Here is a 17,668-nt window from a genome sequence, read left to right as displayed (position 1 = left end):
GGTGAGGGGACGGGGAGGGGGCCGCCTGCCGCGGCGTCGTGTCGCGCGGGTCAGGGTCCCCCTGAGAGGGGAGGGGAGGGGAGGGGACCCCGGGCGCTTCCCTTGCTGCAGCAAGGCTCCCGGGATCCCGCGTGTAGGCCGCGTGTCCCCCCGCCTGATCCCGAGGTGGCAGCGCAGGCCGGGAGCGCCCGCCCGTGAAGAAGGGCTGCGACTTCGCGGGCAGGCAGCGGTGAAGCCGTGTCGGGGTTAGTGCTCTGTTGTGGTCAGCTGCGTCGTCCTCGGGAGCGCCTCTGCCCTGCCAACCTGGCGTCTGGGGCAGGACGCGTGTGCGTATCGACTGAGCCACTGTGCTTCCCGCTCTGTGACGTGCAGCCTAACGGCCGGGGGACTGAACACCAGGCAGTTACATCGCAGAGGTAGCAAAGCCTCCGCGCCAGCCCACAGCTGACAGGCGAAGCAGGAGAGGTAGCAGAACCCAAACAAAAGTGCCAGCCCCTCCACAAACAGATCATTCGCCAGCTTAGCAACAATGGTAGCCAGAACTAGGTTTTCAGTTTGGTAGTTTGTGTTTGTTTTTACATACACGAAGCAACTTAGGAGCTCTGGATGTAACTTAAATATTATCTGTTCCTAAGACGATTACGAGTAGAACGCCTATTGCGATTTTCATTTTCAAGCGTTTTGAAAGACTTAAGTGCAGCCATGCTTATGGGGAGGAGAATGCTGGGGGAAAGGGATGTGCTTGTTTTAGACAGCATTTAGCCTCACGATACAGGTTGCCTTATTATTCAGCTGTGCAAGAACTGCATTCGTATTGAACAATCAACAAACCTTAATTGAAATCAAGCAAGGTGCAGTGAGTGGAAGGAGTGACGAGAAGTTGCATTTCTTCTGAATTTTGCCACTGAGCTGAAGCACTTTAGCAAAACAGATGGAAGATTGATTACTGTTTCTTTTGGTTTACTGAAATCCTTTGATAAAAGGCGTAAGGTTAATTTGGTAATAGCTGAAATTATTCCCAGCTAAAACCATTCTGCAATTTTAACAACAGTGATTGTTGAGATTACACAATCTCAGCTAAAGTTTGTTTGCCTGTGTCACAATGGTTTGGCAATCTGACATTTTTCTCTGTAGAGTGTATTTATTTTTTATTATTGCTCAGAAAGATTTTATTTACCGAAAATGTGAATATCTGTGAGTGCAGAAGTATATGATCACTGGCACACGTTTGCAATGATGCTCTCTAGAATTTGCAAACAGCCTGAAACAATAGCTCTATTGCTATTCTAATGCTATGATTTTTTTCTTCTTAATTTCAGTGGAATAGTAAGTTTAAAACCTCGTAAGCAAGATTTACACCCTACTCCTGGAACATGCAAGTGTTCACAGTTATCTCTGTGATTTTATTTCAGTGGTGCTCACACAAGCACTAATTGGTTACACTTGTTTAAGAATGTAGATGTACAAGTAGCCCACTCCCACTTAGCAGCCCTTCTTTCTCTTACTTTCTCAGCCTTTGATAGAAATGACTCAGTTTCTTTAGAGCTGATTTGATTATGTCGATAAATCAGCTGTATTTCTGCGCGTGAAGAAATGACTGCAATGATGCTGTTAGAAAAAAGAGGGTCATGCATCAGTTGGCTGATGTTGCGGTGTAAATGAATGAAGGACAGCTGTATCGTAACGAGAGGCAAATAGTTCAGATGAGTTTTTCCATTTTTGTATTTCAGAGAATTTTCTGGACACTGAAAATGTCTCTGACTCTAAGGGAATGGTCCCTGCCGCTGTCTAGTCTCTCGCTTCTCTATGTTGATTTTTAGTGGGACTTGCAGCTGGCCCTCTTTATTGAACTAGTTTAATGTCTTTCTCTTTAATAAGAGGTTATTATAAGCCAGAATTTTATTTTCAGATCCCATCGTCTAACATAGATAAGGTTAAAATAGAGAGACTTTCCCACAGCAATAAAAAAAAATTTTTAAAAACCACCAGATGTCTGCTCACTTTGTTGTTATCCTTACAGCTTCTTTTGTTATACTTTTTTTTAGGGCAAACATCTTTTCATCATAAGAAAAAACAAGTTCCCTTTGCTGGGAGAAGAAATGCAATCCAGCTGACTTCACAAATCCTCCTTGTCCTCGACTGAGATTAAAAAAATCAATCTCCATGCTAGAGAAAAGACTTCAGATGACATTACAGAAGTTTGAGTGTCAAAGCCATCTTGCTTACTCTGGATTTCACATAATAACTTTGAGCCTATCTATGTTAGAGGTCAGTTCACAGTAAGGATCATTGTTCTCAGCTGTTTAAGATTTGGGGTTGTACAATTGTCTATGTCAATACTCTTCAAATACACAAATTTCTATATTGTATGTATTACGCTTGTGATCCTACTTTCAATCCAACAGAAGTAGCTACTTGTCAGCTAGAACTTGTGACTTAATGAAGCATGAAAAGAGAGCAATAGTGTTTATCACCCACATTTTTTGTAATGACCCATTAGTAAGCTAATTCTCCAAACTGCATCACAAATGGCTTCCTAAAATCGGTCTGAGCAAAAACCATAGAGAAGGCTGACCAGGTTGCGTATGTACGGACTGAGGGGAAAAGGTTATTTATGCTTGTTATTTATACGAAAGTGATAAAACCGGCAGCTTGATGAAAGGAACATCGTGTACTATGCTTATTCTGATTTGGTAGCAAAAGCTAAGATGGCACCCCAGCTCACGAACGAAGGGGCTCACATCAGTTGCATCTTTGTGGTGTTTCAGCAAGCATGTAGGTGACTACCATACAGCCTGTGCAGGCCCTTTATTTCTTGCTCCCATAGATCCTTTTCCTGAGTGTCTATTCCACATGTTCTCCATGTTTTAGTTCAGGCATAACTTCCAGCTGAAAATTTGAACCTTGCATCCCAGGTAGCCCAGGTTGAAAAGGAGAGTCACCTTATTTTGACATTTTGCGGGGACTCAGGTTAACAAGGAAGAAGCAGAACAAAACTGATTGGTTTCTGCAAATTAACCTGTTCATGATGGTAAGAGGACCTTGAAGCCATCATAGGATGTCCCTGGGAGCTCCTATCACATGCCTTGCTGTCACTGGAGGACTTAGCTTATCTGCCACGCTTCTTCAAGGGAGAAGCCTTATGTTTGTCAACTGCCTCAGGGACTGGAGCTGCAGGTGTTGGAGCTAGCTGTGGCTAAGCCTGAGCAGAAGCCCAAATAGGGCCAGAGGACTGCAGATTTACACAGTTCTCAGGATGTGTAAATGAGGAAGTCTGTCCAGAGTCCTGTCATCTGTGTTTCTCTGGGAAGAGCTCTTGGTGTTGCTGAGGTGGGGGAGGAATCCTGACATCAGCTGAGCCTCTGCTGCCTGGTTCTGGACCTCAGTATTATGGCAGTCTGGCAGCTAGATGTTTCAGCCTTGGATAAGTCAGTGAAGAAAAGAAAAGTAATAACCAAAGTCAGTCTTTGGTAGAGCCTGGAGATTCATATTGCTGGGCACTCTTAGACCCCAGTGATCTACAGGGGCACTGCAGCCTGCAGGCAGCTTGTTCAACTTTTTATCTTACTGCTTTGTAGACTGTAACAGTGCTCCCCTGCAAACTGGAGTGGCAGTTTGAGACCAATGGCAGCATGCTTGTTACGTTCCTAGTGTGACTGCTGCATGTTATCCTGTTTCCTAGACATATCTGGGTGTGGGAAAGAAGTTTAAAATCAGTATAGGTTGACCAGGAAGTGTTCAACTACTTGGAGGTCCTTGTTCACATGAATTTTGCCAGCATTTTCCAACCAACATGTTTCTGCCTCTGGTGAGCATAAGGAGGCTATTTCTACAGATACCCAAAGTCCTGGAAGCTGTGAGGGATGTTGGTGATACGGGAGGCGCTTCTTGAAGCAAGGTTAGTGTTCTGCTATGGTCCTTGTGCCTGCATAGGGAAACAATCTGGCTCAGCCTCTTGTCCTTTCACTTTTTTGCTGTGCAAGGGCAAGCTTTCTTGTGCTCCTTCCAAGACTCATGTCTGATCCTGCTCTGGGAGCAGGCTGTCTGTGGACTGGGAAACCTGTTAGACTGTGGCCATGACTGTGAGGGGATGGTCCTCAAATGAATGGGTGGGGCAAATGAGTCTCTTGGAGTTGAACAAAAGAGGTGCAGTTGAGGAAAGTGGTAAGAAAAGTTTTGCTGGTTACTTCACCAGGATCATGTCATGCAAGCAAAGTAAATAGCAGTCCTGACTGTGTTGCTGTTTACAACATCGCAGAGTGGGTTTGCTTTCAGAGCCCCTATAGCACCATTTTGAAACCGCGCCCACAGCAGTTGTGGTAGGAAGTTGTGTAACTGTGTGCAAGAGTCAGCTACGGGGAGGCCAAGAGAAGTTTAAGCGCTCCAAGAAGCGAGGGAACTGCAAAGAGGGGTGCCTACATACATCTTTATTGATATATCAGTATCAACAACAGCTGAGGCCGTGTCACGTTGTGTTGCTAGCCAGAACTTCCATCTTGTCATACTCTGCTATTCTAGAGTACATGACTCACCTGTGATTAACCTGAAATTCCCTCCTGGATACAGGAGTGGCTGGGGAGAGACAAGGTCTCATGTTTTCAGGTGGGTGGAAGGGTGCTCCCATCAAGGGTACTGTGACTGTGTCTGCCTGGGTCATATGTGCCAGCTTTGAGAACCCTGTCATGAGACATTCAGCTGCATGAGACGGGGCGTGTAATCTAAGCAGTGTCCCTGTGCCACAACCTTCTGTTTTCTCTTCCTTAGCTGTGAATGTGAATATACACAAGCTGGAGACAGGTGAGCCTTCCAGTCTTTCTGGAGAAGTCCACGCAGAGCAATGAGACTATTCTAGTTTTGATTACAACCAATAAGAAAGAACTAGCTGAAAAGGTCAGGGTGAACATTAGATGAGACTGTCTATGAAATAGCAGAGCGAGTTAGTGATCTGCAGGACCAGAACGAGGAGTAGGATCAACATGAACCCCGTGAAATTCAGGAAGGCAGCCTTCAATGAACTTGGAGAAGAGGAAGGCAGGGGTGCTCTGGGAAGCTTGTCCAACAGGTAAATGGAAAAGAAAGAGTGAATTCACAGGAATTGCTAATATTAAGAGCACAAACACAGGTTTTCATTGTGAAGTGAAGTCAGCAACTATAGTTAGGAAACCAGCTTGGCTAAATCACTCAAACTCAGGAAACAAACCTATAGGGAAGGAGACAGCAGGTTAGGCTATTAGGGCTGAGAATAAAAGTATAACAAGCATGTAGGAACAAAATTAAAAAGGCACAAGAAATGAAATGCAACTAGCAAGCAAAATAAAAAAACCCACATCACCCTAGAAGCCCACTAATTGTATGAGGTAGAAAGGGTTCTCTAACGGTAAAGTGAGAAAACTAAAAGGTGTCAGGAAGGCAGTACCTTCTAGACTTCACTACAAAAGATCAGTAAAATATGGAAACTAATGCATTAGCCTCAGTTAAGAAAAGGGTAGAGTACTTAAGTCAGGTATTTTCAAATTGACCTCATTGTCCTAGCGTATTTAAAGATCTTGCTAACAGAATCTCAGTGTCAATAATCAATGTCTTTGAGAAGTTATGGATGTTAGGTAGGATAGAGGGAGGCTGTAAAGTGACTAGCATAGTGGAGGGGAGGGAGGAGAAAAAAGAGGAGGTATGAAATTACGGATTAATTAGATTAATTTGGATTTCTAGAAAAATAGTGAAACAAATAAATATAAAATAACTTAAGGATGAGTAACCATCAGCAAGAAATCATGTCTCAGAAATCTAATTGCCTTTACAAAAGGATGACATATCTTGTGGATAGAGAAGAGCTATAAATGTGATATGTCTTGATTTTCAGGTAACTTTTCCTGTGATTCCCATAAGCAAATGAATAAAGTGTGTTCTACTTTGATCCACAGCTAGGTGCGTGCAAAGCTTGTTGGAAAACAAGAGTAACAGGATGGTACTCCATCAAAATGGAAATGTGTATCAAGTTGGATTGCACAGATCCAGAATCTGGTGACCTGAGGAATTCTTATAGAAAGGAAAATGCTTATTGAATTCACGTATGTATCAGACTGGGAAGGAGTAAGTATGCTGGAGGATAGGGACAGAATAAAAAATTATCTTCAATTAGAAATATGAAAAAAATGGGAAGCTAGTCAACCAAAACAGACCTAGGCAGGAATAATGAGCTTGTAGGGAAAACTGGTTAGGTAGCAGTTTTGTACAATAGTAATTCAGGCTTTGAGTGGTCACAGACTGGGTGTGAGTCAACCATGGCTTGTTATTGCAAAAAAAGATAAGCGTTCTGCTGGGATGTATTATGAGGATTAGAGTTTGCAAGACTTGGCAAGGAATTCTGCTTTGCTTAGCAGTTGTAAAGCTAGTTTTGGATGTTGCATGTGAAGAAGGATGTGGACCACCTCGAGAGCAACCAGAATGTCAAGGGGCCAAGAGGAAATACTAATTATTTCAGATTGGTTAATTAGGGAAGAATAGGATGAGTAGGAGAATGACAACAGTCCACAAATCTGTGAGAAGTTACCGGTGAGGTGGAAATAACCAGTTTTCTATGTCCACCATGGGCAGAAATTGCAACCAGGTTATTTTAGGTTAAACATTAGGACAAATGTTCTTCAAGGGTAGCGGTACTGGAAGAAAAAGATTGCCAGTGGTATGGTCAGGGTCTGTCATTGGGGTCTTTAAGAACAGGCTACATACATATTTTATCCTCCATAAACAGAAATTTAGTAGGTGTAGTGGAGCTGCCTGGAGGCAGGGCAGCTGTGAATATGACTTTCTGAGGACACCTCAGCCCTATGTTTATATTGTTGCTAAGGTCATCAAGGCCAGCTGTGGCTGCAGAATAGACTGGGGTGGGCAGGAATCATAGAATAATAGAATGGTTTGGGTTGGAAGGGACCTTCAAAGATCATGTAGTTCCATGGGCAGAACTGCCCTGGGCAGAGACATCTTTCACTACATCAGGTTGCTCCAAGCCCCGTCCAGCCTGACCTTGAACACTTCCAATGATGGGGCATCCACAGCTGCTCTGAGCAAGCTGTTCCAGTGTCTCACCAGCCTCATCGTAAAAAATTTCTTCCTTATAGCCAATCTAAATCTGCCCTCTTTCAGTTTAAAACTATTGCCCCTTGTCCTATCACTGGAGGCCTTGGTAAAAAGCAGATCCTGTCCTGGAATCCGTGCCAGTCCACTTCATACTAGTTGAAGGTTTCAACCCCAAAAAATCCTCCTCATAATCCTGCTCCTACTTAAGTTAATTTACGTATGAAACACAGTGCAACTTCTCTGGTGTAATCCTGATTTCATCCTTGTGCAATGTTTTGGACTGTTCTTTTTACGTAAAACTACATCTCTTTTTTTAACCTTAAAACTTATGTTGTAATACACAACTGGTCAACAATCTCCAAATATCTGCCATGGGTAAATACAGAAAGTGTCTTGTGGGCATTGTATTTCATATCTGGTAAGCTCTGAACCTGAGAATTTCCAGTCATTACTCTTGAGAAATAATTTACTGCAGGCTTTTTTTTGTTAAAAATACGATTTTTAATACTTCTCTATACTTGAAATAAAAGAATAAATTCTTAATGTTTTCAACCAGATTCATAAAAATAACTGATAGTTTTCCAGCCACGTTGAGTCCCAGTTATTTATGTATATAACATGAGTAAAGAATAATTACCTTTACTAGTAAAATATTTTGTGTTACATGTGTGAAGAGAATATTGAAAGCAATATTTAGAGTTAGTAAACATGTTTGGTTACAATTTTTAATTGTTGTTTCTTTAAGATAAATTGTTCTTCTTTTGTTCTCTTTTGATAATAAATCATTAGGGCTCAATAAGGCAAAAAGAAGTATTTGTTATTTGTACTGATTCTAGCTGGTAGAAAATAGTAGCAGTAAGTAGTAGTAGAGTGGAAAATACTTCTCTCCTTGGAGTTTGGGCTTTTTAACATCGAGATCACTTTTGTAAGGCAATGTCAAGATAAGTAACTGCTTAAACTTAGTTTAAAAGTACTTTGTTTTTTTTCTGCTTTGTAGCCTCTGTTGTTGGCCAGATTCAGCTTTGTGAGTTTTTTTTTAAATAAGGGAACGCAGTGACAGAGAATCCAGTTATGTCTGTGGTGCACTGTTTTTATTTACAAAGTCCTATTTCCCTGAAAAGAGGAAGAATCAAACAACATGAGGCAGATTGTCTGCTTACAGTTTGTTCTTTTGACTTTCTCGTGGTGGCATTCAACTGTTGCTTCTCTTGCTCCCTGTTGCTTTTTTTCTGTTTGCTTGCTGGGTGCTGATGACACACAAATACGCACTGTCATTCCAAACAATTCTCAACCTTTGCATTTGCATTCAAACCACAGTGCTGCTCTTTATACCATATATCTTGGTTCCTACTCCAGCCTTGTAATGCTTGTCCGGATTTCAGCCAGTGTTTTTTACTGTGTCAGTTATTGATAAAGAAAGGCAAATTTAGCATGATTAGATAATTCTGTTCTGCCCACTATTTTCAGCAGTGCCCACAGAGCAAAGTCAATAGCTAATCCTGGAGACAGCAAATCTACAGCATGAGCTTATATTAAAAATTAAATATGTATTTATAGAATCATAGAATCATTAAGGTTGGAAAAGACCTCTAAGATCATTGAGTCCAACCATCAACTCAACACAACCATGCCCACTACACCATGTCCCTAAGCGCCACATCTACACGTCTTTTAAATACTTCCAGGGATGGTGACTCAACCACTTCCCTGGGCAGCCTGTTCCAAGGCCTGACCACTCTTTCAGTAAAGAATTTTTTCCTAATCTCCAATCTAAACCTCCCTTGGCGCAACTTGAGGCCATTTCCTCTCATCCTATCGCCAGTTACTTGGCAGAAGAGACCAACACCCACCTCGCTACAACCTCCTTTCAGGTAGTTGTAGAGCGCGATGAGGTGTCCCCTCAGCCTCCTCTTCCCCAGGCTAAACAACCCCACTTCCCTCAGCTGCTCCTCCTAAGATTTGTGCTCCAGGCCCTTCACCAGCTTCGTTGCCCTTGTCTGGACACGCTCCAGCACCTCCATGTCCTTCTTGTAGTGAGGGGCCCGAAACTGAACACAGGATTCGAGGTGTGGCCTCACCAGTGCCTAGTACGGGGGCACGATCACCCCACTACTCCTGCTGGCCACACTATTTCTGGTACAGGCCAGGATGCCATTGGCCTTCTTGGCCACCTGGGCACACTGCTGTCTCATGTTCAGCCGGCTGTCAACCAGCACCCCCAGGTCCTTTTCCTCTGGGCAGCTTTCCAGCCACTCTTCCCCAAGCCTGTAGCGTTGCCTGGGGTTGTTGTGACTGAAGTGCAGGACCCGGCACTTGGCCTTGTTGAACCTCATGCAGGTGGCCTCAGCCCATCGATCCAGCCTGTCCAGGTCCCTCTGCAGAGCCTTCCTACTCTCGAGCAGATCAACGCTCCCACCCAACCTGGTGTCATCTGCAAACTTACTGAGGGAGCACTCGATCCCCTCGTCCAGATCATTGATAAAGATATTGAACAAGACCGGCCCCAAAACTGAGCCCTGGGGAACACCTCTTGTGACCAGCCGCCAACTGGATTTAACTCCGTTCACCACAACTCTCTGGGCTCGGCCGTCCAGCCAGTTTTTTACCCAGCAAAGGGTGATGTAATCTTAGTGTTCAACGTGCTGCGGTATATGGCAGCATGTATGCTGCATTTGTGTCTTTTTTCCTTCTGGATGAAAATATGCTATCACTTCTGAGGGAAAAGGGCTCTTTCTCCCACTGGTATTTCCCGCAGGACTTCAGGAGAGAGCTGGTTTTGGAACTGCTGCTTCCTACAGCAACAGAATGGTGCTGAACTGTTGCTGTGAGAGGCAGGGACCCCCGGAGCACCGCTCCTGCTGAGTCTTGAGCTAAGTAGGAGGAAGGGACGAGTGACCCTGCTGCTCATGGAGGCAGCCCTTTCCTTTTCTGGATGCTGTGAGTCTCTTAGTTCCAGCTGAGGTCCTAATTCAGCTGTCCCACAGCTACTATCTATCACAGCTGCATGATCTGCCTCTGTGTTGGGCAGGGAGTGCTCATGAAGTTCGGAGCTTGTCAAAAGGTGGGAAAACCTGCGGTTCAGCAGTGGAGGAAATGGCTCCTGTGAACGGCAGAGTTGGTGCATCTGAAGTGGCAGAAACTCTGCTATTACAACAAATGCCATCCATGAGTGTTCAAGGATATAACAAGACAGTCTCTGAAATGGAGTAAAAATCCTTCGGGGAGAAAGAGAGTATAATTTTTTTTGTAACTGGTTGTGGAACAGAGTTATTCTTTCAGTGTTACCACATCTGCACCTCAAGGCAGTTAGCTGTCACTCACACCTCCAGGTAAGCTCCTTGGTGAACAAGTTCTTCAGCTGAAGTGACTAGATCCAGATGGGATGCCAACAGCAGCTGTGGTCACACCTTTTCATTAAATCAAGCGTATGATTCTGTGTGATATAGGGGAGTTTTGTCATTGACCTAATTAGGATCAAAAGCAAATCCTAATGGCTGCCTGCAAGACCCTGTGATGTCAGTAGAAGTTTTGCCATTGTACTTTTGTACCAACTTCTTAGCACGTCATGACTTCCATCTGCATGTGCACAGAGACCCGATCAACTAGAGCTCTTATCAAGCTTCTGGGATAAAGCTGATCAAAAATGAAATACTGGACCAAAATCCGCTTTGGGTTATTTTATGTTTCATGCAAATTTAACTCCATTAATTGTCATGGTATTTCTTTTCAGTTGCACTGTTGCAACCAAGTGCAGAGCTTTTGCCTCAAATGTCTCTCAGCTTCAGAAAATGTTCTGATCAGGAATATTTTAATTTATTTCATTTTTCTTGATGTTGAAGTTATTTCACTAACCCTTCTTTATCTTTGCTGCTGAATATACATTTGATTACTAAATTTAGTGCTACTCTTCACATGACCTATTTCTTTTGAGTCTTAATGCTGTTGCTTGGATACGCTTCGCTCTTCTACGTAAGGCACTTGGTTTCATCTTGCCTTTTTCTGTGCTTTGGGCGATACAAATGGATTGTTATTGAATATTTTTTCAGGTTTTTAAATGTATTTGGTTTGTCTGGCACCTTGATTTCAGCAGAACTTTTGTCTTTGGTTGCAGATCTGTGGTTTTATGTATAGTAAATCCTGTGTAACACTGAATAGCTTGCTATTCTTGCTTTTCCTTACAATCAGTTACAAAAATGACACCATTATGCCGAGTAAAGGCTAATCACTACATAACTTATGGGAATACTAATATTTATAGATAAACAGGGAGATACTACATTTTCTTTTTGTATGTGTACTGTAGCTGCAAGTTAATTCCTGGAGCACCTTACATGAATTCATCTTTTTGTTTTAGTCCTGGGCTAGTAAAAGTATACAACAGGAATAAATTAAAGCATTTTAATTTGGGCTGAAGTATTCTTACTCCTGTATGGAGTTTTGCTTATACCATTTTGAAAAATGGTAAAGTTGAAGGAAGGGTGGCAGAGACTTTCAGAGGTAGAGAATAGCTTCCATGTGTGGAGAAGTTAAGTGGGTTAGAATTCTTGGCCTAGAAGAGTGACGATGGAAAGCAGCACAAGAAGAATCTTTAAAGCAATGGATGGTGTGGAAAGGTAAACAAGAAGCAAGCATTCACATAAGCTCACAATACATGAATTAGGAGCACCCCGTGAATCATAGATGAAAAAAAAATCAGAAGGAAGTACTTTTTCATGTGACAGAAATAGTGGAATGGGATGCTCTTGGAGACTGAGGAGCCAGTACTATGAAAAAGGGAGTAGGCAGGGTAATGGAAGGTGTCTGTTGGTTGACATTGAAGATAGCAGCCAGATACTGTCGTGGTTTAACCTGGCAGGCAGCCAAATACCACACAGCCGCTCACTCACTCCCCCACCCCCAGCGGGACGGGGAGAGAATCGGAAGGGTAAGAGTGAGAGAAACTCGTGGGTTGAGATAAAGACAGTTTAATAGAACAGAAAAAAAAGGGAAAATAATAATGATAATGATAAAATATACAAAATGAGTGATGCACAATGCAATTGCTCACCACCCGCGCTGACCGATAACCAAGTAGCGATCGGTACTTCCTGGATCACGCCTACCCTTCATATACTGAGCATGACGTCACATAGTATGGAATACCCCATTAGCCAGCTGGGCTGGCTGTCCTGATTATGTTCCCTCCCACCTTGTGTACCCAGCTCAGTCAGTAGGCACGGGAGCTGTCCTTGGACTAGGAGGGCACTTAGCAACAACTGAAAACATCAGTGTGTTATCAACATTCTCCTCATACTGAATCCAAAACACAGCACTAGGAAGAAATTTAACCCTATCCCAGCCGAAACCAGGACAGATACAAACCCCATCTCAACCCTTTGGTCACTGATTGCTGGAAGCTGAAAAAACGTACAAGAAGATGGTTCAGAGCGTGTTGCTAGATTTTTGTATGGGTTGTATTCTGCTTTATATAATGTGCTGTCTCCAACAGCATCATCTTCCACGATTTCTGTCACATGAAAAAGAACTTCCTCTGTTTTTTTTTTCATCTGTTATATGATTCACAGGATACTCCTAATTCTTGTATTGTGCACTTGTATTACAAGCACTATCTTGTATTACAAGCACTACTTGTAACTATGCTAACTGGATTAAAGATAGCACACATATACCTCCCTATGCTACAGGCACATCTTGATTTTGCTGTGTAGGGTGTTTTGGACATGTAGAGCAATTCTGAGAAGAAAGGGGAATCTTTTAAGTTTACTCTTGTCAAAACATTCCACGTGCTTACTGGTACGTGGCTAAGTAATCACACTGACGTGAGTGTTTAATACTGTGTGTTTTCTTTGTAGGCACACCCAAAGTTTCATTATGATTTGTATTGCTGGAGAAAAAACAGAAATCAAGGAGTTAGAATTCTGTAAAGAGAGCAGTAATTGGTGGTGATGTGTTGTGGAAGCACATGCCTGAAATGAGTTAAGTACTTTGACATTCCATTTATTAACAGTATTACCAAATGTTACTTGTATGAAGATGTTACTGTAGGCTGTGTGAAAGAAAATTAATGCGTATGCTTTTTAACAATCAAAATGAGAATAATGTATATCATCATGTTCTTGATGGGTAACTTCTTGTGTAAAGAGCTGTTGGCTTTTGAGGCTAATGCAGAACACTGCTGTCTCGAGAAGAAGAATAAAGTGCCCACTAACTAGAGAAGCAAAAAGCTAAATAAGCTGCTTAAACATAGCTGTCTAGTACCATTTTAGTTGCTATGTGGTATCTCTCTCCTGAAGAGCTGTTGCTTCAGAAAGGTGGAGATCTATCATCAGTCTTGTGGTGTATCTGCCAGCCCGCTGCAGATATCTTTTATACCCAAGGGTGTGTCAAGTGGCACTAGATGATGCAGATGATCTCTGTGAGTGGCGGCTGAAAGGTCACCCAGGGGGCTCTCGCTGACACTCCTGCGGGTAACAGAAGTATGGAGGAACCTATCTGGGGAATCAGTTCCTCACCTAGGTGTGTCAGATGTACAGCCCCAAAAATACAAAAGTTTATACTTTAGTTACATGGGCTGAACTTAGTGGAGTTAATACAAATAAATCACATGAAAAAAATCACGTATGTGTGAGTTATGCAAGAGCAGATTCCACACTGCATACCGTACAGTACTGGGTACATTGTTTTGATTAAATTTTTACTTGGTTTTGGTATCTAGTATGGAAGAAATTTTAATAAAGGTCAGCTAGATGCTAAGGTATTGTTTCTTCTGGTCTTTTAAGGAAGTATCATTTCTTTACCATTTTCCTCCTTACTCAAATATGTTCAGATGCTGTTGAAATTGTCCTGTACCAAACATGTACATTTAAAATAGCAAATAAATGTATATGTCTTTTGAAATTAAAAAGGCAAATTGGTGAACTAGCTTTATTATCCACTGCATCCCTCAGAGAGTTGAATAATGACACATAGTGAATAAATCAATAAATGTCACTACCCCATGACAAACAAATAAAAAAAAAATTAAAAAACAACTATTACAGATCTGGATAACAAAATCCAGCAAGATACTAATATCTAGAATAATCTGCAAAATGTCCATCAATCAAAAATCATTAAAATAATATTACACAAATAATACTACATTTTACCATAAGAGCGCTGCATTTTTTAAATCAATGTTAACATTTTTGGCAAACTTATCATGTTGTTTTTCGTAGTATTTATTACACAACATTACTTTGGTCATACAACAAAATCCCAGGAGTATATTGAGACGTCCTGAAAGACCATTTAACTAAATGAGGCACAAATGTTGTCTGTTAAAGGCAAAACGCCTTTCATCTTTGAATCTTAAAGTCCTCTTTTAAAATGTCAGAAAGGGATGTGTGTTTGATTACTTTGCTAATGATTAAGGAAAAAATCCAATGATTCTGATTACTCATTATTGCTTCTTATTAACAGTTGCCCAAGCAAGGGGTATGGAAAACCTATGTATATTCACATGTCTGTCTTCTAGCTAGATGATGCTGATATCTATAGTCTTACAGCATACTATGTCAGTGTTGCCAAGTGGATCATTACTTTCAGTGTGAGTACTGTAATTACATCATCTAATATTGCAAGTACTTATCCTAATTCTGCTATTTACCAATCTCCCTGCTTTTAAGAATGTTAAATGTCCAGAATGTTTTAGATTGGAGTGTTTCAAACCTAGGTTAGTGTGAGTTTCAAACTTCTCTGAATTGTTAAAGCTCTGCAGCTGCATACATTCTCAGTGGTTTCAGAGTACACAACCATATTAAGCAGGAACAGGCCCAGAATAGCCTGTTCTACCAGTTGTTGCACAGATCTATATTTCCAGACACACAAAGATCTTGTTTCCAGCAGGTCCTACCTATCTGGTGTGTGGAGAACCATTTCTCTGAACACGGTTGTCATATACCACTAGGGGCAGCCTTTCAGCCCTTACCACCAGCTGTTTGTAAGTGCCTGAGGGAGTGTCTTGACTGTGTGTGTTACTTGTGCGTTTACAGAGGTGTGGTGACTACCTCTGGATACCTGAAACCATCTCACTCCTCAGTTTGGAGGTGGGATTTCAATTCAGACAAGCTGGCTCAGCTGGGACACAGGACCAGCCCTGCTTCTTACTCTCACTTTTGTTAGTAAGCTGCCAGCTTCAGAGGGACAACATAAGTGAGTGCTGACAGTCACCCAGTATTTCCGAGCATTTCCAGAGTGTCCAGAAGAGCAGACAAGTTCTCTCACAGTTAAGTGAGAAAGAATCAGATACTGTTGCAGATGTGGATTTAATAAAGCAATAGAGAATTTAATCCTCCCACACCTCAATGTTAGCCTTCACCATCTAGTTCCCTGCTGTCATGGTTTAACCGGCAGGCAGCTAACACCACACAGCTGTTCACTTACTCCCCCCTGCAGTGGGATGAGGGAGAGAATCAGGGAAAAAAAAAAAGGGAAGATTCATGGCTTGAGATAAAGACACTTTAATAGGACAGAAAAGGAAGGGAAAATAATAATAATATAAAAGAATATACAAAATAAATGATGCACAATGCACCACCCGCCAACCGATGCCCAGCCAGCTCCCGAGCAGTGGTCCCCTGGCCAGCTTCCCCTTAGTTGATATACTGAGCATGACATCATATGGTATGGAATATCCCTTTGGCCAGTTTGGGTCAGCTGTCCTGGCTGTGCCCCCTCCCAACTTCTTGTGCATCTCCAGCCTTCTCAGTCAATAGAGCATGAGAAACTGAAAAGTCCTTGACTGTGTGTAAGCACCACTTAGCAACAACTAAAACGTCAGTGTGTTATCAACATTATTCTCAGACTAAATCCAAAACACAGCACTATACTAGCTACTAGGAAGAAAATTAACTCTATCTCAGCCGAAACAAGGACATATAGGGAACTGGTGCTATTGGTATAAGCACTGTGGCTTCTCTCAGTCCCATGTGCCTGGGAAGAAGCTGTGGCTGTCTCTAACAGCCAAGAAAGGTATGTCTCTCTGCCCGCACTGCTGGTCAACTCTGTTGTGTGTCCCAGCCCAGGGGGCCTGCCTACCTATGTGACCTCTGGGGGAGTGTGTTCTTGCCACGTAGCCCGATATGGCCAGGGTGTGCACCTCTAATGCATGCCTCTACACAGAAGAGAGAAGCCTTCATCTGTCACCTTCATGTGGAGCCTCCAGTCACCCCAATACTGCAGTAACATATAAGGCATTATGTTCCCATGAGTTCTAGAGCCTTACATGCAATATTAGTGGGACTCACTGTGACTCACATACAGCTTTAAATACACCCACTCACACCCAGGCTGGACTAACTGAGATTGTCTGTAGCCAGACACCTGTCACTCATTAAATCTGAAGTGAACATAGACTCTTGGTTATATAACATAATACCAAAATACAATTTTATTTTTCCTGAAAAAGAAAGAAACCCCAAAAGGAACTTGCATTCCGTACTCTGTTTTCAGTACATGACTTCAGATCCCCCAGGAAAAAGATTTTTAAGGGCAATATTGTTAATCTTTTCTTGACTTTCTCTTGACTTGACATTTGATATTAAGAATGGAGAATCCTTTTTTAATTTAATGTTTTGCTTAGCTTATTTCACTTTATGTAGTGAAATATTATGTAGTACTAGCACAAAGGAGCAGTCCCTTCTGCAGCTTAAAATGGGGCAAATACTACACTGTTCTGCCATTCCATCTTGACAAACACTAGACATCTGCTTCAGAAGGAACTAAATGAGAAGAACAGAAATAGGATTCCTGTTTTCTACCACATTGCATTTCTCATTAGTGATTGAAGATGATTTTCACTAAAATAAAGACTTTTTAAAATTAGGTTTGATACATCTGAGTGTGCTTCAAATCAGATTATAGAATTATACACTACAGAAATAAAAGACAAATTCAATGACCTTGATAAAATCAAGGTTTTTCTGTACAGATTTATAGTACTAAATTTTAAGTGGACCACTTGATACTAATAAAAATAATATACTAGTCTCTAATTAGTTAGAATTTATAGAAAATTTCTTTAAATTTACAAACATTGTGTCTCTGGTATTTCTGAATATATGACTACAGCAGACAGGTCAGGTTAAACATTTTTTCAGTTTCACTCAGAGTGCCTTGTGTTCCCCTGAACTGGCAGAATATACCATATATGTTTATTACCCCATGCTCTGAACATCTGCTGACAGCACTGGGACTCACGTGGACTCAGATGGTGAAAAACTGTACCAGACTTCGCATTCAAGGAACTAACTAGATACCAAAAGTACATGTTGAACTAGATCAGCACATGCAATCTTTTAACAATAGCATATGCACACCTCCTTGTTCTGTCAGTACTTTGCTTGCCAGCCCTGTAGAGGAGATCACAGCAAAAGACTTTCTCTTTTGACTCATCCAATTTTTCTTTAATAGCTAGTATTACTTTAGTGATTGCTTTGCAGTATTTCCCTGATTATTTCAAATGGTACTATTTTCATGAGTTCGATATTTTGTTCTTGGTGGTGTTGGTTTCTAAGGGGACAAGTTCCGTAACTTTGCAAAGTCCAGTGATCAC

At 41.9% G+C, this 17,668-nt stretch overlaps 1 long non-coding RNA gene across 2 annotated transcripts; it reads left to right on the top strand.

The window, feature by feature from the left end:
* Nucleotides 1-49: 49 nt before the first annotated feature.
* On the top strand, nt 50-14,642 carry LOC142079326 (uncharacterized). Of its 2 annotated transcripts, XR_012672613.1 has the most exons (6): nt 50-245; nt 2,046-2,268; nt 4,765-4,797; nt 5,922-6,068; nt 12,927-13,049; nt 14,536-14,642. It is a non-coding gene; the product is annotated as an uncharacterized LOC142079326 (long non-coding RNA). The 2 variants fall into 2 exon arrangements; XR_012672612.1 differs by lacking the exons at nt 4,765-4,797; nt 5,922-6,068; nt 12,927-13,049; nt 14,536-14,642 and adding an exon at nt 3,814-3,960 and having other exon boundaries at nt 2,046-2,279.
* The last annotated feature ends 3,026 nt before the right edge of the window (nt 14,643-17,668 follow it).

This window comes from Calonectris borealis, chromosome 2, assembly GCF_964195595.1.
Source record: "Calonectris borealis chromosome 2, bCalBor7.hap1.2, whole genome shotgun sequence".
Classification (NCBI taxonomy): domain Eukaryota; kingdom Metazoa; phylum Chordata; class Aves; order Procellariiformes; family Procellariidae; genus Calonectris; species Calonectris borealis.
This window is presented reverse-complemented; position numbering and strand designations above follow the sequence as displayed.